The following is a 25,572-nucleotide window of genomic DNA, read 5'->3' as shown; positions in this document are numbered from 1 at the left end:
TCGTACCACACATGAACCAGCACCCACCCCACCCCCTTACTGGTTCTTCTGTTGGCACTTCTTTTCTTTCTTTTTTCTTTTTAATTTAATTTTATTTGTAATTCATTTTTTTACACTCCATATTCCACTCCCTGCCCCTCCCCATCCACCCTCCAACTGCTCCACATCCCACACCTCCTCCCCACTCCACCCCATCTCCACGTGAATGCCCCCACCCCCACGTGAATGCCCCCACCCCCATCCCACCTGACTGCTTAACTTCCTGGGGTCTCCAGTCTCTTGAGGGTTAGGTGCATCATCTCTGAGTGAACACAGACCAAGCAGTCCTCTACCGTATGTGTTTTGGGGGGCCTCATATGAGCTGGTATATGCTGTCTGTTTGGTGATCCAGTGTTTGAGAGATCTTGAGGGTCCAGATTAATTGAGACTGCTGGTCCTCCTACAGGATCGCCCTTCTCCTCAGCTTCTTTCAATTTTCCCTAATTCAACCACAGGGGTCAGCTGCTTCTGTCCATTGATTGGGTGCAAATATCTGCATCTGACTCTTTCAGCTGCTTGTTGGGTTTTTTGGGGGCAGTCATGATATGACTTTTTTTTTTTTTTTTGAGCACTCCATAGCCTCAGTAATAGTATCAGGCCTTGGGATCTGTTAAGCACTGAGTGAGTGTTCATCCCTGCACTGGTGCTCTGGTGAGCACTGAATGACCTGTCCTAAGTACCTTATCAACACTTATGTCAGTAAACCGAATGGTTCCCAGAGGTGAAATGGGATCTGCTATAGTTGAAGTGCCGTGCACACAAACACAGTAGTTGTTTGGCTCATGACTGGTGTGACCTCCGCACAGATGGGTCCTTCCAAATAGCCTTGGAAGGCTCTTGTCCTAGTCTGGAGGGCCTTCCTTGGTTCCTTCTGCTGCCTGGACACACAGCTTCTCTGTTTAGCTTCTACCCAACATATCCTGATGCATTTGTTCTGTACAAAGACTATAGCTTCCTCTAAGAGATCCAATAGGGCAACAGCAATTTACCTACCTGGCTACTGTTTTCTGGTTTTGCTAATTCATTGTTCCGGGTTACCTCTCTGATTTCTCCTTGCAGTGTGGTGACACATGGATGCACAAATGTTCCTATTACCTCTCTGCTCCACGCATTTCCTACGCGGAACACTTTGTGGAGAAAGAACAAGAACAAAAGCTTGTTTTCCTGTAAGGCCTCCTGTCAAGGTTGCCTGGCTCCTCTGTTCTTCATCTCCTGGCAAGGTAAGAAAGCGTCAGTCAATATATATATATTTTTTTCTTTTTGAGACCTGGACTCTTGCATTCTATGCTGTCCTTGAACTTCCTATGTAGTCAAGCATGACCTAAAATTTCTGATCCTTCTTCTATCTCTTAAGTTCTGGAATTATAGCACCATCATGTCAAGTGTCCAAGCAGTAGTACACTGTATGATTACAAAAGCTAAAGGAAAGAACTGTGTGTTTTAGCATTAAGATGGTAAATGTTTCAGAATAAATATGTTTAAGTTGGTTTCACTAATACCCAAGGCAAACCTGTTTAGAGACATAACATAGTACTCATTAGTGTGTACAGATTCCATGTTTTTGTGTACTAGTAAAAAGTCAAAACAAAAAGAAGCAAGTATGTCTGGCCAAGAAAGGAAGCAAGGCTGGGCTCCTGGGGTGTGCTTGGGTATGCTGTCAGGAGCACTGCCTTACATCCCTACTGGAAGCTCTCCCATTCTTGGTTTCTTCTCTCCAACCTACTCACTCGTGGAATCAGATAGCATGCTTCTCTCGAGCCATCCATCCCCTTCCATAGAGAGGTCTCTACACCACTAGCAGTGTTATTCTGTGGTCCATGAACCTTATAGGGTACTCAGATGCTGTTGCCAGGGGCATATACTTGGTTCTGCAGATTATTTGGAGAGTCCTATAAATACCGTGCTTTTAGCGATTACTCATGTTCTGAGAGTGTAACTGCTGTGCTTTGGTGACTTTACTAAGGCTCATTTGTGCTCGTATCTAATTTCCTATTGTAAATACCAACTACAGTGAGGATTTGTTCCAGTTCACCAACAGAGCCTTGTGAGTACAGAGCGGTCTTCGATTCACTTGCTCTTTAGTCAACTTTGTGTATTTGTTTCTTGGCCTCTTCAATCAGTGTGTGTATGTGTGTGTGTGTGTGTGTGTGTGTGTGTGTGTGTGTGTGCTCGCTGTGCATTTTAGCTAAGTGGTCTACGCTTAGACTCCTTAGTTACATCCGAGACTCCCTTCCACTCTGTCCTTGATGACTGCTGAGCACTTCTTTTCTAATAAAGACACTCAGCCATTTTGAAGATGCAAAAAGGACGATTAAAACTCTGTGTGCTGTTGGTTGAGTCTGACTCATGACACCCCTTACACCTCAGCTACTTTATCTCTACAGCCTCTATCAGCACCACACTGTTATGGCTATTTATTACTAGTAGTAGTAGTAGTATTTCCACATTTGGTCATAGGTATCATGTGCATACATATGGTTCAGTAGAGAGCACACTTTTAAATCCTACATCTCTCTTTATTTTGGTCTGAAACTCTTGCTGAAGCCATGCTTGCTTGCCTATGCCTCCACAGGTGTGTGTGTGTGTTTGAATGGGATAGCATCTCTCAGCATGGCCCCGGGAGCTACAAAATCCCTGTCTTCCTGCAGACCACTTGTCCACAGGTTCTAGCCACACTGTTGTATGACCGGAATCCTAAAGGCTGAAATAAATGTTTAGCTAGCTGACAAGCTAATTCTATAATTAAATTTAATTAGATAATTAAATAAGCCCTAGGGGTTGCTTAGTGGGCAATCACTGCCTAGGACGCTGCATTAAGGAAAGATCATAGCTTTGGTGTGGTCTTTCCAGGGCTAGCGAGGATAGACTCCAAACACAAGGCTGGTAAACCGTATGGCTCAGATGTCATGAGCCTGCATTAACTTCTGGATAATGTATGTAGGCAGAGAGATGGGTGTGTGGAAGCGGGAGGGTAGCATGGACTCATTTCCCCTTCCTTCTGTGCTCTGTGTGTGCACATGTGTATCATCGGAACCAGCAGGGCTAGCCCCGAGCTGTGCTGCTCCTTGGGACAGCAGCCTTTGCAGCCGGCAGAATACCCAGGTGTCCTATGTGGGCACACTGGGTTACCGTGACTCTCTTCACCGGTGAGATGGAAGGATTGGCTAGGAAGATGGCAAATTCCTTCTTTAAAAATTTCCCTGAGCTTGGATCTCTCTCTCTCTCTCTCTCTCTCTCTCTCTCTCTCTCTCTGCTCAGTCTTTAATTTTTTTCCTTGTGAGTAATTTTCTGAGGGAAAAGCCCATGGCTGTTCTGTAAAGCATGCCGTGATGCTGTGCTGGAGATGGGCCTCTGGCAGCCACCTGTAAGGACTGCCTGGATTCAATGCCTTTGGTATCTTCCTGGATCCGATGAAGGCTGCCAATACTTGGAGCTGCTTTGAGGTCTCACTGTTGCCAGCTGACAGGATGTCTCCATGCTTGGACAGCCCCTGTGCCGGAGAGGGCAGTTACAGGGTCTTCGTGCTTCTTTGCATGGAATGCCATGGCATGATGGTATTGCAGTGTCTTGTTTATTGTTCTGTTCTCTCCAGTCCCCCAGGGGGTGTATCACTTTGGTGATGTGCCACAGCAACAGAACACTGGCTTGGAAGTGTATTATTTCTGTCTGGGGGCCAGGGGTCTGCGATCAAAGTATGGCAGCATGGTGGTATTTCCTGGAGGTCTGTAAGGCAGGATGGTCCATTAGCTTCTTAGAGAATGTGCAGTTCCTTGACCTTTCATGGAAAGACTTCAGCTCCATCCCTATGGTGTTCTTCGAGTGCTGTGTGTATCTGCACAAAGATCTCCCTTTAACAGTTCTGGTTCCTAAGAGTAGTGACCTTTACTCTGTTGTGGCTTCTGCATGTACCCTAATTCTATACTATGGAGGCAGGATGTCGAGACTTCAGTGTGTGCATCTGAGGGCACAGAACTCACCCAATACCAACAACTTGATTGCCTTTTTGTTAAAATGAATTTGGTTCTAAGGTGTGTATTGCATGTGTGTGTGTGAGTGTGTGTATATGCGTGAATGTGTACATATGCTTGTGTAAATGTGTGTGAGTGTTTGTGATGTGTGTATGAGTATGTTTGTACATGTGTATGTTTGTGAGTATATTTGTGATGTGTGGGGGGGTAAGTGTATGAGTGTGTATGTGTGTGAATGTGTGTGTGAGTGTATTTGGGACATGTGTATGCATGTGTGAGTGTGTATGTGAATTGTGTGAGTGTGTGTTTGTGTGAGTAAATTGTGTGATGTATGTGTGTGTGTGCGTGTGTGTGTGTGTGTGAGCGACTGTGTGTTTAGGAATTCTATGAATGTAGAACTGGCAACACAAGAGAGCACCCAATAGAATTGAGCATACGTCTTATTTTACAAATCCTTAATATAACTCAACTGCAACATGAAGTAAGACAGGACAGAGCCTGAGCTGTGTGAAACCAGCTGTCAAGGGTAGAGTGAAGGCTAGGAGCATCTCATTAATTCAGACACCAGGTGCCTTAGCTTTAGCAGAGGCCTTTTTCCTCAGCTCGTGCAGCATGCTCTTCTTTCATGATTGCTGGGACAGCACTAAGTGCCAGGAGCCGATGTGCAGGGGGCTCCAAAGCCTTTCCACACCAGGGGAGAACCACTTTCCTCAGTCACCGGGAGGGAGGCAGAGGGTGGGCGGGCTCCTCCTCCTTCCTTCCTTTCTGTGAGAAAAGACTTCAGGGGTCTCAGCACCTTCGTACTCTTGTTCTCATCTGTGCTGAGAATTCGGGGGCGGAGTCCTCTGGGTTTGATGCCTATGTGTCTGTCTGTGTCACCATGATCCTGTGGCTGGGACTCCATCAGGGCTTCCCATCACCTTTACTCTGGAAAGTGGATTCTCTGAAGAGTGTTGTTATCTGCGAGGCAGGTTTCTTGGAAGTGAGATTTTGGAGGTGTCCTTCGTGTTGAACAAAGCATTTGTGTTTTCTTGGGATTCAGTTGAACACTCATCCAAAGCAACTTGGCTCCTTCCTGCCATCTATCCTCTCTGGTATTCAGATGGAATTCTTTCCTTTAGACGATTCCACTCCTTTTCTTTTATGTGTCTTTTCTGGGTAAAGAAAGCTTTATAAGCAGGGATAACATCTTTCTGGATCCTTAATTTTCCCTCATAAGCTTCCTTTCCCACTTTACCTCATTCTTAGGCCCTCGGTGCCCTGTTTTCCGATCCTCTCACGCTCCTGTCCAGTGGGCTGGGCCTCCGTGTGCTGCTGCATTCCCTGAGTGCCCAAGTTGTTTGCTTTGAATAACCTGCTCCCTGTTCCAAAGGCAGCCGTGCAGGGTGAATGGAGCCCAGCTCCCACCACTGAGAGCCGCCCTCTCTCCCACGCCATCTCCTCAGACTTTTCTGCTTCGCCTGGAAGATGGTGGGTTGGGTTCAGCTCATGTAGCAGAGACTAGAAAGTGGCAAGGTGCTGAATTATGAGCCATTTCTGCAGCAATAGCCAGCACCCCCTTACAGCAGTCAGCATTAGGTTTGCTGGCCGACAGTTCTGGCAAGGACGTTAACCCAGGGCCTCCCATAAACTTTACTCCAGTCTTTCAGGAAGCATGGCTCATCCTGAGAGGCCCTGTCGAAACCTCTTTCCTCCTCATTCTTCTCTCAAAGAGAAGGACTAATATTTCTTCCCATCCTACCATAGCGGGGCATCTGTAGAATGTTCTAGAAATGGGTTTTGGGGGAAAAAAACCCTACAAGACAACTATTGTGTCTCCCTCCATTGCCTGTAGATTTTCACGTGGTCAGATGAAATGCTTTTCACGTCTTCAGCAGTCTTTTGTGAGTGGTTTCCCTGGCTTTATTACAGAGAAGACCCAGTCTGTTTTGCCTGTTGTCAGACTCTGACCTTTTACCACGTGTCTCAATTGACTTTATTATGGTCAGCACACAGGGTGTCCTCACTCTGCCCTGTCAGCCAGGAGGTGTCCAGTGTAAAAATGAACAACATCATTGTTACTTTTATCCTGAGGAGAATTAATTTTTAAGGTCCTTGCTGGCCTCATTTTGTAAAACGATGAAATAAGAAATGCCTATTGTAAACCCACCCACGCTTGACCTCCTCTGCTAACGTCAGCTGCAGTATTTTGTTTGCAAAATGTGAAGTATGCAATATTTGGGCCCCTTTCCTTCCTTAATAAATTGTATTTCTTGGTGATTTTATAGAGATGAAAGGGACGTGATCATGTTCTGAACCAGGGAGCCATTGCCTTAGACGTTCTCAAAGATGAGGGCACACAAGTGAAAATGGTTGTTCTCAGGGCAAGGTTAAACTACATTCGTCTTCAACACTATTTCCCAAGAGTAGGGACCAAATGTGTCTAGGCTTGGGACCGAGAGATGAAGGCATCCTCTCCTGTGTGCATGTATTTTTGTTTTGTTTTGTTTTGTTTTTTTCAAGATGGAGATAGAGGAGACCAAAGATGCACCGGCAGGGAATCGAGGGCAGGAGGTGCGCCCTGAAACACACTCCCTCCTCAGAAACTAAGTTTCTCCACCTCAGGCAGATATGACAAGGCTTCCTCTCTTTGATGTCATATATGTGCATGAGCACTTTGCTTCTGTTTGAGCCATGAGACTTTCCTCATCTGTGAAATGGGAGTGTAACACCCAGGTTGGGTGGGAAAATCAAATGAGATAATGTACTTGATGCATAGTGAGTTTTAGAGTAACAGCTGATTGTGTCTCCCAACCTCCCTGTCCTGTCCTCCACAGAGCCTACTGGGGTTTCAACAGCCCCTGCATAGAGGAAAGGGATGCCATACTCAGTATTCCTGCTGCCGGTCCTCTCTTCCTGGTTAAACAGGAACAGTAAGATCAAAGATTGGATTCTGAGGTACCATCTCACCAGGTCATTTCAGCCTGTGTGGGTACTTCCTTCTCCTGGCTGTCATCGGCCCAATGCCTGAACACCAAGCTACCTCAGGCATCAGTGCAACCCCCAACGTGGGTATCTGAAACCCTGATGTTGAGGGGTGTCTCTGCAGCATCTGGCCTCCGGCCTCAGCAGAACTCCTGGCAGAGGTGGTGGTATAGCGTCCCAGGCAGTGTCGCAGAGCTGGGGAGGGGAAGGGCAGAGCCTGAGCTGCAGTCCTCCTTCTCCCTCCCTGGCCCTCGGTGGTTGCTAAGCAGTTTCTATGGCAGCAGCATCCTCAGACTCAACTTTCACCCTCATTTAGAGCCAATTAAGGTAAAATAGTGAGGGGCGGGAGCGGAGTGGCAACATAACGGGAGGCAGGGAAGCACTTGGAGGCTGTGAGCAAAGCTTTACTCTGTCAGACGCAAAGGCACAGACATCCAGACGCAGCTGCAGTCGTCTTGCCTCGCTGCAGCCTGCTGAGCTTGCTGAGCCTGCCGAGCAGCCGCACTGAAGACCTCAGGACCCTTGCCAGCACTGGAGATCTGAGATCGTCAGGTGTGCCTTTCCCACTCTCTGCTCCAGCCTGGCCTGCTGCCCCAGCCCCTGACATCCCATCACGCCGATTCTCTGGCTGCTTGGCACCTGTGTTTATTTACTTTCTTACTATCCACACTTGATTGGAAGGAAGAAAGGGAAAGTTTTTAAAAAATGCCCATCGCACAGTTGCTGGAACTATGGAAGAAGATCGAGGTGGAACCCATGGAGACAGAGGTGAGCACGGAGGAGGGGTTGCTTGCACTTTCTCACGGTGCCCGCTGGACTGTAGCAAATGGACTCTGCTCGATGGGGGCAGGGGGATGCAATTATTAAGGGGTGGTTGGCATGGCAGAGATGTGGATGTCTGCATACGTGTTTCACATACGTGGCCACATAAATCTTTCCGTTTGTGTGCCTGTGGCAGCGTGTGGTATGCATGTGTAGTGCATGCATGAAAGGAACAGAAGGCAAGCACTGTTGCCTGCTGCCACCTTTCAGCACGCTTCATGCAGTGTGTCTTGTGCCCTGAAGTACTCCTTTTGTCAACTAGTTGGCACCAATTTGCTTTGCTTTCAACAAGTGGCTCATGGTCTAGATCCCCGTTTGCCGCAGAGACCAACGAGCTGTGCTAGAAGGAGCAGGAGGCAGAGAGAGAGAGAGAGAGAGAGAGAGAGAGAGAGAGAGAGAGAGAGAGAGAGAGAGAGAGCACTGTCCTAATGGTCATGTATTTAAGGAGAGGGACCCGCTAGAAAGGAAGGGTGAGGAAACCCAGTGTCTCCGTGCAGGGGCCACGGTGGGGAGGATGTCCTCCGGAGGTAGACGCCTCTGTGCCAGGAATCCCATTTGCTCTGTTTGGGCTCTACATGAGCACCAGATACATTTCTGGGAGGAAAGTTTTCCAAAGTTGTTAAGACCGATGGCCTATTTAGCTATACCTGTACTGTGTCAAGAGCAACTGAAATGGAAATTTTAAATGGCTAATTTTTATAGCTTCCTCAGTATCACAGTCCAAGGTCCAGCATTGCACTTATGAATTCCGTGCTGACTGCTTTGCATTTCATGACATGAAGACATTCACATAAATACATCTTTAAACTGAATGAAAGATTCTGTCTTAGAAGACAGATTATTTGGTATTTTACACTGAAGACTTTCTAAGCAGGCAAACTCCCATAAACAAACAAACAAACAAAAAATACTCAAAATAGGGCTTGCAAGTTGGTAAAGGTGCTTGCCGTCACGCCTGATGACGTGAGTCCCCAAACTCACATGGTTATGAGCAAGAACTGACCCCTGAAAGTTGCCCTCTGTCCCTCCCCCCACACACAGAGACAGACAGACAGACACACACAGACACATGGAGACAGAAAGAAACCGACAGACAGAAAGACAGAGACTAAGTAAATAGTGTAAATTGTTTTAAGTGCCTGGAAAGGTGTTGGCAGTACATGGGAGAAGAGCCTTCACAGAACGGTGCGATTCATCTTGTAGCTAGAGCAATCTGGGTGTTGGTGCAAGGCTGTTGCCGTGGTGAGCGAGGGTGACACTTGGCACACGGCCACTGCTGTTTACTCCTCTGGTGCTAGAGTCTAAGTACCAGCTTTGGAGTCAAAGGCAAGGCCACTCACTCCGCAGCCAACAACTCTTCTCTTGAGAGATATTTGATTCTCCTAAAAATCCATCTATAGAGGAGCCAATGATGAGGGCAGACATCTTTATGTCCTGTAGCCGACCCTACTGTTTCTGTCTGACGCCCAGATGCTTGGCTTCTTGAACACAGAGCTTTCTTTCGGGAGGACTGGATGATGGGGAGAGGCAGGCATGCTGGAAACGTTGGATGCTGCTGGAATTCTGGGTCTGGCACTATCACCAGGACAGAGACTCCCGAGAGCAGCTTGTGTTTGAAATATTTCTGAAGTTGATTAGAAAAAGACTAGCCTCAGGCAGATGAATTTTACCATAAAAATAGGTCATGACCCAAGAAAATGTGCAGAGTCTTGAAGCAGAGCTGATGACCCCCACACTGTCCTGCTGCTCAGCAGGAGAGATTGTGGTTTCTGTGATGAATCTGTCTGATACCACGAAGAGATCCAGATGCACTCAGTAGTCTTGGAAGAAGATCTTTCCTCAGGATTTCTGGGTTAGTTTTTCAGAATAGCAAACTTGCAGCATGCATAGTTAGGATGGGCATTAAATTGTCAGTGATCCGGAACCAAGAAAAGCCAGAGTCCTTTCCACAGAAGGATCACAAAGGACATACTGGATTATAATGTTTCCCGCCCTCGAGTAACCTTCATGTCAATATGAAGCTCCTTGGGTCTCAGTAGTTGGAAGCTGACTTCATTGTCTTACTTTGCCCGTGTTTTATGACCTATGCTACTAAAATAACTCATAGATGAAGAAGGTGGGCAGAGGTGGGTAGAACACACATAGTGTCTGACTTCCTTGCATGGGAGCATCTGCGGAACACATTCAACATCACTGGCTAGAAACCAGTGTTCCCAGACTCTTCTTTTAGGCCAATGACTACACTCTGCTCTTCTCTTCCCTCAATGGTTCCATGTCCACAGTCCTATGAAGCCCAGGGTCTGAGGCCCACTGAAGTAGAACATGGTACATTCTTTATAAAACCCATCATTGCTCCAGCATATAAAACAGGAAACCCATTGACTATCTAAGGGGACTAATTGTGGTACTGGGAATGGGTTTGGGATATTTTGGATAGTATTTTATCCATGAATAGGGTAAGAAGAAAATGCGAATCAAAAACTGGAGATTCCAGAGAAACCCTGAAGAATTTAGTATGAAGGGGAGGCCATGGTGTTCTGTGAAGTATACTCACAGGCCAGAAGCAGGACTCGAGGGTAACTGTTTTTGGCAGGGATTCACTGGCCACAGCCGTGCTCTGGAGACAAGGGGTGACAAGAGAGCCAGTGTGTGAAGTCACCTGTGAGGCTTAGCTGACTCATTTTAATCTTATTTTTGTAGGAGCCAGTACTAGTTTTCTGGGATGTCACACTATGTTGGAAAAAGCAAAGTCCTGGTTTTCAAACACTATACATCCGCCACGATCCCCTGGTGACTCAGAGTCAAGCTAGTGTGATTTCTAACCCAGCATGGCTGCCAGCAGCTAACAGAGCATCAGAGCCCTCTAGACCTGGTGACAGGTGGGAAAGTGTCACTGAGTTCTCCCTGAATTTCAAGGTGGTAGGGGTTGTCACCTTTCTGATGTTACATGTGAGGGGACCGAGGCCACCTGAGCAGTTCTCCACACTATGGCATAGCAAGCGGAGATGAATCTGTGGCACTCTTGCTTAAGCCCTGGGCTACACAGAAGCCGTTCGACGCTTTTGTGAGACCAGAGCTTTACGATCTGTGACTTAATCAGTTCTTCTGAGCATACACCTGTCATCCGGAAACCTAGGAGACAAAGGTGGGAAGACATCCTGCCACGAGACCAGCCATGTTTATATATCAAGTTACAGGCTGCCAGGGTTGATACAAGATAATCTTTAAAAAAAAAAACAAAACCACAAATATCCAATTCCTATTCTAGAGGAATTAACCAGAGATTTGTTCCATTCAAATAGGAATGATTACAGATGCCCCCACTGCCTGCCTCTGGGCATCCTCACCATACTAATGTTTGACCATCGTGTAAGTTTATGTCTCCTGCTTCTTGCTGGCTGAAGGCTGTGTAATGCCTTCTTTGGATTGTTCTGGGAGTTAGACACTCTTCATTGATTCAGTAGTTGGTGATTTTAGACACGCATACCCACTGTCTGCGTGTATAACACTGGTCTCCAGGACAAAACATTCCACAGGCAGAGGTACAGAAGCGAGGGGACCATGGTACAGACCACCACCTACCAAGCTAGTAATATTGGGGCTGTTTACACACATAACAGATGCTAACCGTATTATCCTGTGTCTCTGTTATCAGACCGCCGAAGAGGAACTCGCCTTGGATGTTGAGCCCACCCCAGAAGATACCACAGAAGAAGTAACTATAGCTCTTTTTCTTTTTTAAATAATCTGGTTGTTTGTGGGAGATTTGAACCTGGAAGGTAGACTCGAGAGAGACCTGTATGTTTAAACATACATAACCCATGAGATATGTGTCTATCTGCAAATATAAGTATACATGTGCACATGCATGAATTGTATGAGTAGTATGTCAGTATGTCCCTCAAAAGAAACAGCTTAACCCAGGAAGGATAAACATGAGCCAAGGGGTGCCTCGGCTTTGGAAGAGCAGTGGCTTGCTATTGACAGTTAAGAAAGATGTGAAAATACTGGCAGAGGTATACGAGGGTAGGGAATGAGCCTGCCTGCTGGGAATTATGTAACATAGCTCTTAGAAGGCTTTGTGAGTGTGCAAGCAAGCCCCAGGATCCCGGCAGGTTGGTTCTTCTGTGGGAATTTCCTCTCCAGAGATGCGGGAGAAGATGAAGGTCAAGATGAGGAGAGTTGAGGGGGCAGTGCTGAGGTCAGTGAAGAGTGGGGCAGGGAATGAGGCTGGTAGCAAATAAGAGGTGTGGGGAACCTCTGGATGCTGAGGTGACATGAAACTCTGAAAGCAAGCAGACCACAGACTGTTCCATATGTGCATCATCCGGCTTCTGGGCTTCCGAGGAGCCTCTTATCCAGCCAGACAGATGGGCCCTGGCTTAGACACAGTGACAGTGTCCCAGCAATCACTGGTGACATAGAGGGCAAGTATGTACAAGAGTGTATCTGCCAGAAAGACATTGGACAGTAGGGGCTCAGTTCCAAAGCTGAGCCGAAGTTGAAAGTAAAAGTATTCTAGATTAGCAACTTGACACCCAACGCTTAGAGAAGAAATCCTGTCAACGTTGGGTGGAACTGTGGAAGGATGGCAAACTGGCAGGACTGTTGATGTGCTCAGCCAGGGCCCCTGGGAACCACAGAAGGGGTCGAATCCACAGCTCTGTCCACTGTTGCCACACAGGAGAGCTGCATTGTTGGGCATTGCTAGCCTGCTCACAGGGGAGAATTGCCTTGGCTGCATCGTAAGCTACACACACACTGCAGATGTCTGACTGGTGTCCCCAGGTCTCATGATCACGCGAAGCAGCTTGTTGGTCAGTTAGGAAAAGGTCATTAATTAATCTACTTCACCTCCCTCCCCTCTGTCTCAGTGTTTTGGAGCTCAGCTCTCTCCAGAGCTTTGAAGCAACATGACTGAGTTTGGATTAAACATCAGCTTGGCTGCGAACCTTGGCTTTCTCTGGATAACAGGCCACAAAAGCAGAGGCTAATGAGGCATGAGCTAGGGACTTTCCTGAAGAGATGCTCATTTGACTGGACACTGGCCAAGTTGTACCCCCCCCCCCCCCGACTCATCAGACCTCAGCCATCACTTTAGCACTGCCTGGCATGAGCCATGCTTTCTGGGAACCTTCGGTGTATTCACACAGCACAGAAGCCAAAGGTTAGGTGACCCATTTTGGCCTGCTGCTGGCAGGAGCAAGTGTGAGTTTTCTTTCTGGGCTGTCACAATGCATTAGAGAAAGGAAAGGAGTTGATTCCGGAGACAGATTCTGTGGCACTGTCAGTGTAGGTGTGGCTGACTGCTCATTTTGTAACCGTGTGTGGAGCAGTAAGTTTGGGCATCAGAATGTGTTAGCTCATTTGAGCTGCTATAATGAAGTACAGAAGCTCAGTGGCTCTTAAATGACAGGTCCTGCCCCCCAGTCCTGAGGCCAGTGACCTTCCTGCCTTGGTTTCCTTAGAGCTGGGATTATAGCCATATGCTACACACACTGACCCCCAGTATTTCTTATAGGAACCTAGACATGAATCTGCGAATATCACAATAGGAACACTTCGCTTTTGTGCAAGTTGTTTGGGGTAATGGAATACGGGATCGTGGAAATTATTTCTTGACTAGATGATAGGAAATCATAATTTTTAAATCTTTAGTAAATAAAGGAGAGCTCCAAACACAATGTAGAGGTATTTATAGGATCATAATGCTGACACTCAGGTGGGACTGACAGCCACGTTAATCGCCTGTTTGCTTATTGTTTCTGATATAAGACGCTGGGAAGCAGCATACAGTTTTCCATTGTCCATTGTCCCTGCAGAGTTGTTACATCTGGATTTTCCCTATGGTTGGCTTCTGTTTGTTAGAATCAAGTAATTCTCTACCCGTCCTTCTTGGCCTTGGTGGGGACAAACTGTAAGGTTTTCTAAAGGGAAGGACTATAGCTCAGATAAAGTAGGGAACTTTTATGGCCACAAGCTAAGTTACAAAAGTTTCACCTTTGCCAGTGAGCATGTGACAATAAAAAGCCATCTTACTTAGGAAAAAATAATCATTCACATCCTAACTATAGGTGAAGCGCCGCCATGCTTGATCTAGAGATTGCTGGAGAGACATTGCGCCCTTCCACCTTGGGATGACCTTAATACAGGTGGCTGCTTCAAAAACAAAATATTTTCTTTTTGAGATGGTGTCTCACTATGTAGCCTTGGAACTCACTGTGTAGGCCAGGCTGGTCTCAGCTTTACAGAGATCTGCCTGCTTCTGTCTCCCAAGTGCTGGGATGAAAGGTGTGTACCACCATACTTGGCCCTCGTTTTATTTTTAATAACGTGTGTGCACGTGTGCCTGTGTGTGTGTGCGCGGGGAGGGGGCAGGGGTTGTTCATATGAGTGAAGTTTTCTCAGAGGCCAGAAGATTGGGGGGGGGGGGGCTTCAGATCCTTTGGAGATGGAGTTACAGGCAGTTGTGAGCTACCCAGAGTGCTGGGAACCTAACTCTGGTTCTAAGAGCAGTATGCACCCTTAACTGCCAGGTCAGCTCCCCTGCCCCAGGTGGCTTTTGAAAGTGAAGACTTTTTTTCTTGCCTTTTAAAATATAGAACAGGTTGGATAGTTCATGTCTAAATATCTCCCTGTATAATCTCTGCCTAGCTGTTCTGGTGCCACCGCTCTGCCCATAGGGAACCCCAGGGAAGTTCCAGCATAAAGAGTGGAAACAGGTCAAGAAGCTTCTGAGTTTGAGAGTTAACACAGCACGGTTTTCCTTCACTGCTGTCCTTTCCAGGGAAAGTGGCTTCCATTCGGGGACTTGGTGTTTTAAATTCCTTGGAGGGAAGCCTTACTCTGATTCCATTCGATACACAGAAAGCAGGTATCTATTATATTCTGAACAACAGCAATGAGCCAGCAGGTTCTCTGTGAATGTTTCCCTGAGGGTATATTTCAGGGGCTCAGCACGGGGCAGATTGCAGTCTCAGAAGGAAGCAGCTGCAACAGCTCGTGGACTCGACTCGCTAAGGAGCCTGCAGTGTCACTCGGAGACTCTCTTGTTTGCTTTTGAAGATTGTGTTGTGAGCAAACTGGAAAGTTACTGTGTGCTAGAACATTTAAAGTTTCATGCAACAACAAATGTTTGCTTGCTTGAGAAACTGCTGTGCAGAGTGAGGGGCCTTGAGTTGGTCCCCACTGACTGCATGCCCTTTGCCCTGCAGGGTTAATTGAACACATTTATTTGTTCGTGATCCAGAGGCAACTGTTGCCTCATTGACTGGGAAGCACCTTTCAGACTCCGCCCACCACAATGACATGCATTCGGCGACCATGCCCTTATCCATCCACCTGGGAGATGAGATGTCAAAGATGGAGCCATGGATAGCAGTCCCTTTGCCAGTCAGTACTCCCTGGGTCCTAGACCGGGAGGAGGGTCAGGTGGGACAGTGGACTGGGGAGAGCTGGCCTTGGGGGACACTTTCATATAGATGCTTGCTTCCTCTATCTTCTAAGCGCCACACCACACGGGGCTCTAGTGCCGTTCCTCAGCTTTAGGCGCCGGTGTTGCCAGATGCTTAGATTGTTTTTTACCTGGACTTTCAGTTTATGTGAAAATACTAGCACTGTCACAGAGTGTGTTTTAAAAGGGCTTAGGTTCCAGGGCTGTGCTCCTTAATCATCATAGAGAACAGTTTCCCTGCCTTTGACGACTTTAGATCCAAGGAAACCGTGAGAGTGTTCTGAGATTTCACGTTGCTTCTTGTGACTGTGGTGGGGTCTCCCCTCCCCCACCTTTGCTGGCAGCACAGGAAGTGTCGGTAGTGAGTGGGTGGTGAGGATGCCAGCTTCAGTCTGTAGGAGAGAGCTGCAGAAACACTACTCGGGCAGGGCTCTGGCTGTCAGAAGGCAGCTGCCCAGAGACAGCTAGGAAGCTGAGGCAGGCAGCACCAGGTCCAAGGCTGGGGGAGATTCTGGAGCTGGGCACATGGCCCCCTCTCAAGGTGTCACCAGGCTTTGTGGGCAGGTCACTGAAGAGCTCCTGAGCACATGCCTCTCTGCGGTACTGTGACAGGCTCAGGAGGTCACGGGAAGGAGACTGGGGCAGGAGACACCAGGATACCAGAGCGAGAGAGCAAGCCCAAGGGCATCATCAGGGCTCTGGACAGGGTCCTAGCACCAGTGAGAGAGGCTCAAAAAAGACCTGCCCTGTGCAGGCAGCGGGGAGTCAGCACACCACTTCTCCTCTCTTTGGAGTCTATAAACAGCAAGATGTCCTTTCCCCTTAAAGGAAGAGAGAGAGAGAGAGAGAGAGAGAGAGAGAGAGAGAGAGAGAGAGAGAGAGAGAGAGAATATTAAAAAACCGTCGCAACTGTTTGAATAGAAATGAGACAAGATGAATAATGAAGCTTAGGAATGAATAAAGCAATTAAGAGCAATGCAATTACAGCTTAAAGAGATAGTTAATAGGTTTGAGAGATTAATAAGGCACACTTTCAAGTCCTGCTTGCTGTGTAACATAGTCAGTTCCGGCGTCTCCGGGATCAGTCAGTTCCAGTGACTGCCCCAGTCTCTGCTGTGCACGTTTTACAGTTTGATGTTGGTGACCCAGACCTGTGCTTGTGCTTACATAGACCACAGAAAATGGTAGCACACAGAGCTTCTTGGAAAACAGAGAAACTTGGCCAAGCTACTCAGTCCCCTCAGTTTAAGTTATTGTGGGCACACATAAGTGACAATGACTCCTTAGAGCATAAACATTTATTGAGGCAAAATGAGGGGCTGTATATGAATTTGCAACAAAAACTGACAGTGTACATAACAGGTGTTTTTTCTTTTTTTTTGCAAGAATTCATAAACACAAAGCCTCTAGTTCTTGCCATTCATGACATATGTCCCTAGGCATCTGTCCCCTGGGCTACTGTCCCTGGGCTTCTGTCCCCTGGGCTACTGTCCCCAGGCATCTATCCCCTGGGCTACTGTCCCCTGGGCTACTGTCCCCTGGGCTACTGTCCCTGGGCTGTCCTTTCTCACTTGAGCGCTGTTGCCCATCGTAGAGAGAGGAGGCTTGCAACCCTGTTCAGCCTGACATCGCTATCTTTCTGCTTTTATAGCAGGCTAGACGTCGTACGATCCCAGAATGAACATAGAGGGACCGTGCAGCCAGTCAGCAGGGCTCTCAGACTGGGAAGGGGGCACAACAGCTGGAGAGTTTTGTGATCTGGATCTATGAGAGACCCGGATAGGGGTGGTAGCATCCACAAACCGCTGGACAAATCTGGACACTCACCGGCACGAGCTCCAGCACGTTCCATCGCAGCCGCATTGCTCGCTAGGCACTGACTGCAGCCCAGGGGTTTTATAGGTGAAGTGCAGGAGAGCATATTCTCCAGGGTCAGGGTGGAGGAATGGTGTAACGGGAACGCTGTGTGCTCCTGAGCTACATCATCTGGACTCTCCCTAGGCCCTGGGAAATAGGGGAGCTCTTACTGTAACAACCCAGCCAGCAAGGCAAGGTCTATGTATGGCTCTTTTTTTGTTGTTGTTTGTTTTTGTTTTTGTTTTTGTTTTTGGTTTTGTTTTTGGTTTTGTTTTGGTTTTGGTTTTGGTTTGGTTTGGTTTGGTTTGGTTTGGTTTGGTTTTTCGACACAGGGTTTCTCTGTGTAGCCCTGCCTGTCCTGGAACTCACTCTGTAGACCAGGCTGGCCTTGAACTCAAGTGCTGGGATTAAAGGTGTGCACCACCACTGCCTGGCGTATAGCTCTTTCTACCAAGACTGTGCCTGCTGTCTCTGACTTGCTTGCACCTGATATGAGGCACATCAGGTACAACTTCCATATTGTTGAGTGGAAAAGGGATACCGGTCGTACAGGGCCTCAGGCCTTCCTTCTGCTCAGGCCTTAGCACAGTGCTGCCTGTATCTCTGGTGACACAAAGATCTACACAAGGGGCCTCTGTCCAGTCCATCATATCTTTCCTGCATTTCACACAGAAGAGATGTCTGCCAGGAGGGGTTCATGTTCCTCTGAGCCCCTGCAGGAGCTCAGTGCCCTGTGAGCCAAGCCTAGCACAGAGCTGGTTCTGGAGAGCCACCCCTCAGCTGAGGCGATGTACAACCGGGACACCGAGTCCTCACATAGGGGTTCTCTCAGTTTTTAACTCTTCTCTTCAAATAATAATGACAGTAAACCCACCTAAATTCTTTTTTTATGTGTATAAAACACTCCAGAAGAGCCTCAGGGAAGAGGCTCTAAAAACTCTGCTTTAAAAACTTAACTTCTCCCCAGGTTTTGGAATATATCTATTTCTCTCTGTGTCATAAGCAAGATACTGGATTACAAGAATATTTATTCATTCCAAATGGACAATTTGAAAAATGATGACCAGGGAAGTCATATGTGTGTGTGTGTGTGTGTATTTTCATGTATATGTATTTTCAGTGATAATGTTGAGCTTTAGTGAGATGCAAAAAAAGCCATTAGAAAATTCAAAGCCTTTTGGTGCACACCTGCAGCTGGGTGTTGGCACTTGTGTACACCTGCAGCCGGATGTAGAGATGAAGTCTTTACAATTGGCGTGAGTCATAAAAATCTCTAAGAAATCAGCAAAGCATATTTTTTTCCCAGAATGCAAGATCAAAACACCCAAAGTGCCAAGCCCACACAGAAGAGCCAACCATTGCCAAGGAGGGGTTTGTGGCCCAGTGTTCTCTCAGAGGGAGCCGTGGGTGAGCATCAGCTCCCTTGGTTCCCTCTGCCTCTTATAGATGAGTGGTCCATCGAAGCATGACTCATGGGTCCAGAGAACAACAAATGAATGAGTTCCAGGCCACTTGACAAGCAACTCTGCAAATATTCCCTGACTATGTGAGACAGAGTCTGTGTTAGCACATGGGGCAGAATCACCAACAGTATGTGCTGTGGCTCCCTTCAGTATCACAATCTGTTTGGGAACTCACACATAAGAGCATGGTTCAAATCTACAGGCATGTACAGGAGAGAGTGTTTCCCAACCGCCGTGGACCAGTGAAAAGTCTCCTGTATCCATAGGCGCGAGGCCTAGATGCCCCTGTGCCTCTCAACTTACCAGCCCTGAGTCTGTTCCTTTCCTCTTTCCGTCCCTGCCTTCCGTCTTATTCACTTGTGCATACTTGTGAGGGTGCTTGTACACACACATACACAGAAAAACAGACACAGAGACACACACAGACACACAGATACACAGCAGCATTGTGGTATCATGTTTTATGCTAATGTGAAATGCATTAGTATTTTATTTTATTTGTGTATAAGTGCCTGTGTGTGCATGTGTGCATGTGTGTGTAGAGACCAGAGACTGTCTTCTTTTATTGCTTTTCCCATTATTAGAACTCCCTGATTCAGCTAGACTGCTTGGCCAATAAACTCTGGGAATCTTCCTGTCTCCACCTCTGCCGTGGTGGCGTTATGGGCACATGCCGCTGTACCCAGCTTCTTACATGGACGCTGGAAATCTGAGCTTAGGTCCTTGTATTTGCGTCAGGAAGGTCAAAGCACTTCGCTGCAGAAGTTAAAATCCATTTGTCGTTCTCAATACTTTACCGTGCTTCCTTAAGGAAGTCAATCACACACATACTTAGCCCTGTTGGACAGACATTGATTTCCTACTGGTAATTTTAGCAGACAGCATCAGCTGCTGACTACCTCCTAAAGTCTCCTAGAGAATGAGATTCTCAGCTGTGACTCAGGCATTGCCATGGAGGGTTGCTAAATTTGCCAAGGAGACTGAATAACTCGGAGTTATTAATTAGAAGATCCTCTGTTTATTAGTCTGTGGGAACTTTATTTTCACTTTGTAAGGAAAGATATTTTGGATAGGTTATTTGTAAAAGGAAAATGGCAATCTACGATAACAACAACAAAGGGTATTCTGGTGTAGCTTAGGGTGTTGAAAGCCATAAGTGAACATGGCTAACAACAAAAATAAATGCAGGTAGTCTAAAAGGGGAATGGTGATTTTTGAACCTTAAAATGGAACGAGAAAGGCAGGTAAGCTTCCTCCTGCAGGATGCTGTCTAATGTGAGGGTTACATGGCATGGGGAGTTCAGCTGTGGCCATGACAGAGGCAGACGGAGCATTTCATGATGGATAAAAAGATCGCCGCTGAGCGTGGGCTATGCACCAGCTTAGATCCTCAGAGTCCTTAATTTAGGGAGCCTCCATTTGTCTCCAGATCTTGTGTATAGCTGTTCTCCATTGGCCTTGACTACACGGGCAAAGGAGGTGAAAGCAGGGCCTGAGGGGGCGGCCCTCTGTGGAACAGAGGAGGAAATTCAGCTTCCAAATGTTCTCTTATGGTGCAGAACCAGAGTCTCTTGGGTGAGGGGCGGGGAGGGACCTTACTTGGGGGCTGTAGAAATTAAAGATGGCCACTCAGAGTGAGATCATGGAGGTGCCCCTGCTGCACCAGTGGAGCCTGCAGTGAGGAAGTGGAAACAGCCATTGCTCTCCTGCTAGGTATGAGGAAGGCACATAGACCAAAGGAAAGACAGAAGCCAAGCTCCACCCACTGCTGGGAGAGTCAGGAAGCTGGCATGTATATCCTGAGCTGAGGAAGAGATGACAGCTGCCCCTAGAGAAAACTGGAAGTCATTCTTTCCCGAACTTCCCCCAGTAAGGCTGACAGTAGCCCTTGGTGAGCCATTATGAGAGATGGACAAGAGGACCAGAGAACATTACCATCTTGTTCCTTAGCAGGTAGCAGGGTATGCAGCAACTTGCTGACCATGGGGGTAAAGACACTGAAAATCCCATAGCAAGAACAGGAGATCTGAAGTGTCCCCTGGGAGGCTGTGATACTGTGTCCAAGGAAGGAACCTGGAACAATTTAGTGAAACTAAGAAGTTTAGCAAGGTTGCTGGATGTAAGACAAATATAGGAAAGTCGGTTGTATTTACATAGGTAACAAAAAACTTGAATTTAAAATAATGCAAAATAGCATCCAGTGATGCTAAACAATAGATATTATGTAATGTGTACAAGCTTTGCATACTGAAAACTACAAAAGGCTGCTGAAGGGAAGGAAATAATTCTACAAGCAGAATGCTCATGGACTGGCAAATGGCTCAGTGGGGAACGCCACTTACTTACTCAGCCAGAGTGGCTGAGGCTGAGGCTGAGGCTGATCCTTGCATCCAGTGGTAGGAAGAAAACGGATTCCTGTAAGTGCTTCTCTGATTTCCACATGCAGACCATGTTTCTCACACACACCACCACCACCACCACCACCACCACCACCACCACCACCATCACCACCACCACCACCACCACAACAACAACAACAACAACAACAACAAGGTAACGCTTGAAACCTGAAACACCAAGACTGTCAGAGCAAACATAGGCAGTGCCCTACAAGATATGCGTGAAGGAAAGGATGTTCTGAATTGGACTCCATCCATGCAGGGATTAAGGCTAGTAGTTGACAAATGGGACCTCAAATACTAAAAAGCGTTTGTGCAGCCAAGAAAACAATCAACTGAGTGAAAACCTAGAGAGGGGCGAGAGCCTTTCCAGCTATATGCCTGACAGATGGTTACTGTCCAGAATATCCTTATAGGAACTAAATAATAATAATAATAATAATAATAATAATAATAATAATAAGTGTTTTATTATTATAATATAATATATAAAATAAATATTATAAATATTGTTATAGGTATAAATAACATAATAAATATTATTACAAATAAATATTAAAAATAATAAATGACCCAATTAGAAAATAAAGCTATGGATCTGAACAAAAAATTAACCACAAAAGAAAGAAAAATGGGTGAGAAATCTCAGAAAGTTTTAACATCTTGGGCAATCAGGAAGATGCATTGAGAGGATTTCATCTCACAGCAGCCAGAGTGGATAACTCATCCACTGCTGGTGGAACTGTAATGGGATAGCCTCATCTACTGCTGGTAGGACCACAATAGGGTAGCCTCATCCACTGCTGGTAGGACCACAATAGGGTAGCTGCTTTAATTCTCAAGTCAGAGTTGAGGAATCTCACATGTCAAGGCACTGCCTTTGTAAGAGATGGAGACCCAGTGTACCACAAGTAAAAACTGTAGCATTTCTTCTCAGAGGATGTGTCAAGGTGCCTCTTCACTTTTACAGAAGTGCAAAGGACTTAGATAGTCACAACTTCGAAAAGCAAGAATAAATCAGGCAACCCCATACCGAGCACGTGAAGCCCTCTAAGCTGTGCATAGAGACTGAGTAATCGAGACGGTTTGCTGTTGGTATGAAAATGAACACATGAGCGAATGCAACACACAGAAAGAGAGCCCTGACATTGTGTGAATGCAACACATAGAAAGAGAGCCCTGACATTGTGTGAATGCAACACACAGAAAGAGAGCCCTGGCATTGAGTGAATGCAACACACAGAAAGAGACCCCTAACATTGTAGCCAACTGATTTTTACACAGATGCCGGGAGGGATATTTCACTGGGAAAAGAATAATCTTTCCAACAAATGATGTTTGAGCAACTGGATGTTTGTTTAAAAAAACTGATAATATGAATATGAAAGGAAGGATTCAAAGTATCCCTGTTTTCAGATGTTAGGATTCCGTACACAAGAGACCCCAAAAGGCTGCACCAGGAAACCCCTGGAGCGAACAAACACTGCTGTAAAGTGGTAGGTTACAGAATTAAGATAACCTGTAGCTTTCTTAGATACCAATGGCAAATAGTCTGAGAAAGGAGTCAGGGAAACAGCCCCATGCATACTACAAAACAGACAAACAAAACAAGAAAAACCCAACCAACCTCCTCAAACCCACAGCATGTGTGTACTGGCTGGTTTAGTGTGTCAACTTGACACAGGCTGGAGTTATCACACAGAAAGGAGCCTCCATGAGATCCAGCTGTAAGGCATTTTCTCAATTAGCGATCAAAAAGGGAAGGCCCATTGTGAGTTGTGCCATCCCTGGGCTGGTAGTCTTGGATTCTGTAAGAAAGCAAACTGAGCAAGACAGGGGAAGCAAGCCATCCGTCCACGACCTCTGCATCAGCTCCTGCTCCCTGACCTGCTTGAGTTCCAGTCCTGACTTCATTTGGTGATGAACAGCAGCGTGGAAATGTAAGCTGAATAAACCCTTTCCTCCCCAACTTGCTTCTTGGTCATGATGTTTGTGCAGGAATAGAAACCCCAACTAAGACAACGTGCAAACCCACCCAAGAAAGCGAAAGATTTATAGAATGACAGCTATGAAACACTGAGGATATGGAATAAAACACTAGAAGATGGAGAGACCTCCCCTGCACGTGGATTGGCGGGGTTAATATTGTGAACATGGCTGTCTACCAAAATCAATCTACAGATCCAATTTGGTCTCATAAAAATTCCAATGCAATTCTTCACAGAAATTGAAAAAAAAAACAGTCTTAAAATTCATATGGAAGCATAACAAACATGCAGTCAAAACAATCCTGGAGAATAAAAATTACATTTGAGGCATCACCATAATTAATCTCAAGTTATACTGTAAAGTCATAGTAGTAAAAACAGTATGGCACTGGGACAAAACCAGACACACTTATCAGTGGAGTCAAGGACCTGGGTATAAGTACTATACTCACCTACAGCTGCCTGATTTTTTTTTTCAGAGATGCCAAAGAATACACATTAGAGATAAGACACCCTAATAAATGGTATTGGGAAACTAAATGTCTCCATGTAGAAACATGAAACTTGATCCTTCTCTTTCATCCGGCACACAAATGGCCCAAGGATCTTGGTGTTGTATCTGAAACTTCTGGGAGAAAGAGTAGGGAGTATATTTAAGGTTATTCACTCATACAAGGACTTCCTGAGTAGAATTCTGATCACCCAGGAAATGGGGCCAACCGGCAGACACCAAGTGGAACTTCCTGGAATTAATAAGCTCCTACACTGCAAAGGAAACTGTTAATCAATGGAAGAGGCAGCCTACAGAGGGAGAAAGGTTTTCCAGCCATGCATCTGTTGAAGGATTGATATCTAGAATATTCAGAGGACTTAAAAAAAAAATCCCTAAAGAGCAACAAAGCAAGCAAGTAAATTAAAAACTGGGCTATTGAATTGGACAGAGTTCTCGCAAGAAGAGCTGCAAATTTGTGTACAGCACTTTTAAAGGGATCTTTAGCCACCAACAAAGCACAAAACTACTTTGAGGTTTCATCGTATTCCAGGCAGGAGGGCTTAGAGTAAGAAACACAGACAAGCAATGCTGGTGTGGCTCTGGGGAGTGGAGAACACCCATGCCCCATTGGGAGCACGAACTGGTGCAGCTGCCGAGGCAGTCCATATGGTAGTTTCTCAGAAAGCTAGAAATGGATCTACTGCCTGACCCAGTATCTACTCAAAGGACTCTATTCTTGCTATAGAGATGCAAGCTCATCCATAGTAATTAATTATTAATCAAATAATTAATATTATTCACAGTAGCTAGGACATGGGAACTGATGTCCATCAACTAATAAAGTATCAATATACAGTGGAATTTGGGGGATTGGAGAAGTACTTGATTTTCTTTTTCGTTTGCTTTTAAAATCTGTACACCCAGTCAGCAGAGATGTCAAGCTAAATCATAGGAAAACCGTATTTAGAGTGGCAGTCTACAGAGAGGAGTGGTCAGACATCTCATGTTTATTATTATGTAGGACCATTGCCTTCCGCAGACCCAAGATATTTTCTCATTTGTCTGCACGGTTGGCTCTGCAGCTTCCATCACAGTGGAATTTTACTCAGCTGAGCAGAAAGATAGAATTTGTAGGTGAGCTAGTGGCTAGAACCAGAAAAAAAAAATGCCGAGTGAAGTAACCCAGACCTAGAAAGACGACTTATGTTCTTACTCTAGGTGGACCTTTAATATCAAACCTTTAGATCTGTAGGTTTGACTGTGAATACGTGTAGAACCCACGAGCCTATACAGGGACCAGTGATGTGGAGGGGAAGGAAGATCTCAAGGGAGGAAGACAGGAGACCGCAGATGATGCTTAACGTAGTTAATAATTTAGAAAGTGCAAATTAAAAACATGATGAGGTTGTACTGTCTGGCTACCGCAGTGCCTAGAACGTAAATGCTGACAAAGGCAAGATGTGCGAGCTGTTCTTCAAGGGTGGTGAGAACACAAAACAGCACAGCTACTCTGAGAAGCAATTGGAATGTACCTTATAAAGATGAATATCCACTTACCTTGAACTTAGTCCTGCTCTTGGATATTGACCTAAAAATGTCTACCGGATACCTCCATGTGGACATTTATAGTACTTTTACTCCACACACACACACACACACACACACACACACACACACTCCAGAGTCAGGTCAAATGGCCATCAGCTTGTGCAAAGATAAACATTGTATTCCACTTGTAGAAATGAAGGACCAAGCCAAAGATCCATGCAAGGTCAGGGCATCTCAATAGTACCAGGTGTAGTGAAAAAGGCCAGTCCCAATGCTACACTGGTCACAGAGACACAGAAAGGACATTTCACTGTGGTCAGATGACTGCATGAATTTTTCTAAGTTCATTGATGTGGGGAATGCAGCTCAGTTGGTGACGTGCTTGCCTGGAATGTACAAGGCCTTGGTGGCTCACACCTGTACTCTCATCACTCAAGAGGTAGAGATGGGGAATAGAAGCTCTGAGTCCTCCATAGCATAGCTATACAGCAAGTTGATGCTAGCCTGGGATATAGAAGACTGCTGAAAGCACTTATTGATGTGAACTGTCTTGTATGTATAAATAAAAGGGATCTCTA

At 46.1% G+C, this 25,572-nt stretch overlaps 1 long non-coding RNA gene and 1 other non-coding gene across 6 annotated transcripts in view; one reads left to right on the top strand and one right to left on the bottom strand.

The window, feature by feature from the left end:
- The first annotated feature begins 595 nt into the window (after positions 1 to 595).
- Gm1604a (predicted gene 1604A) overlaps positions 596 to 25,572 on the top strand; it is a 252,943-nt gene continuing 227,966 nt past the window's right edge. For all 5 annotated transcript variants that reach the window (NR_168938.1, NR_168937.1, NR_168932.1 and 2 more), the window contains exons 1-3: positions 596 to 1,259; positions 6,510 to 7,739; positions 11,449 to 11,508. This is a non-coding gene — a long non-coding RNA (predicted gene 1604A). The remainder of the gene's footprint in view (positions 1,260 to 6,509; positions 7,740 to 11,448; positions 11,509 to 25,572) is intronic.
- Gm22416 lies at positions 24,449 to 24,536 on the bottom strand. Its single transcript, XR_003952452.1, has one exon.

This window comes from Mus musculus, chromosome 17 (genome assembly GCF_000001635.26).
Source record: "Mus musculus strain C57BL/6J chromosome 17, GRCm38.p6 C57BL/6J".
Lineage (NCBI taxonomy): Eukaryota > Metazoa > Chordata > Mammalia > Rodentia > Muridae > Mus > Mus musculus.
This window is presented reverse-complemented; position numbering and strand designations above follow the sequence as displayed.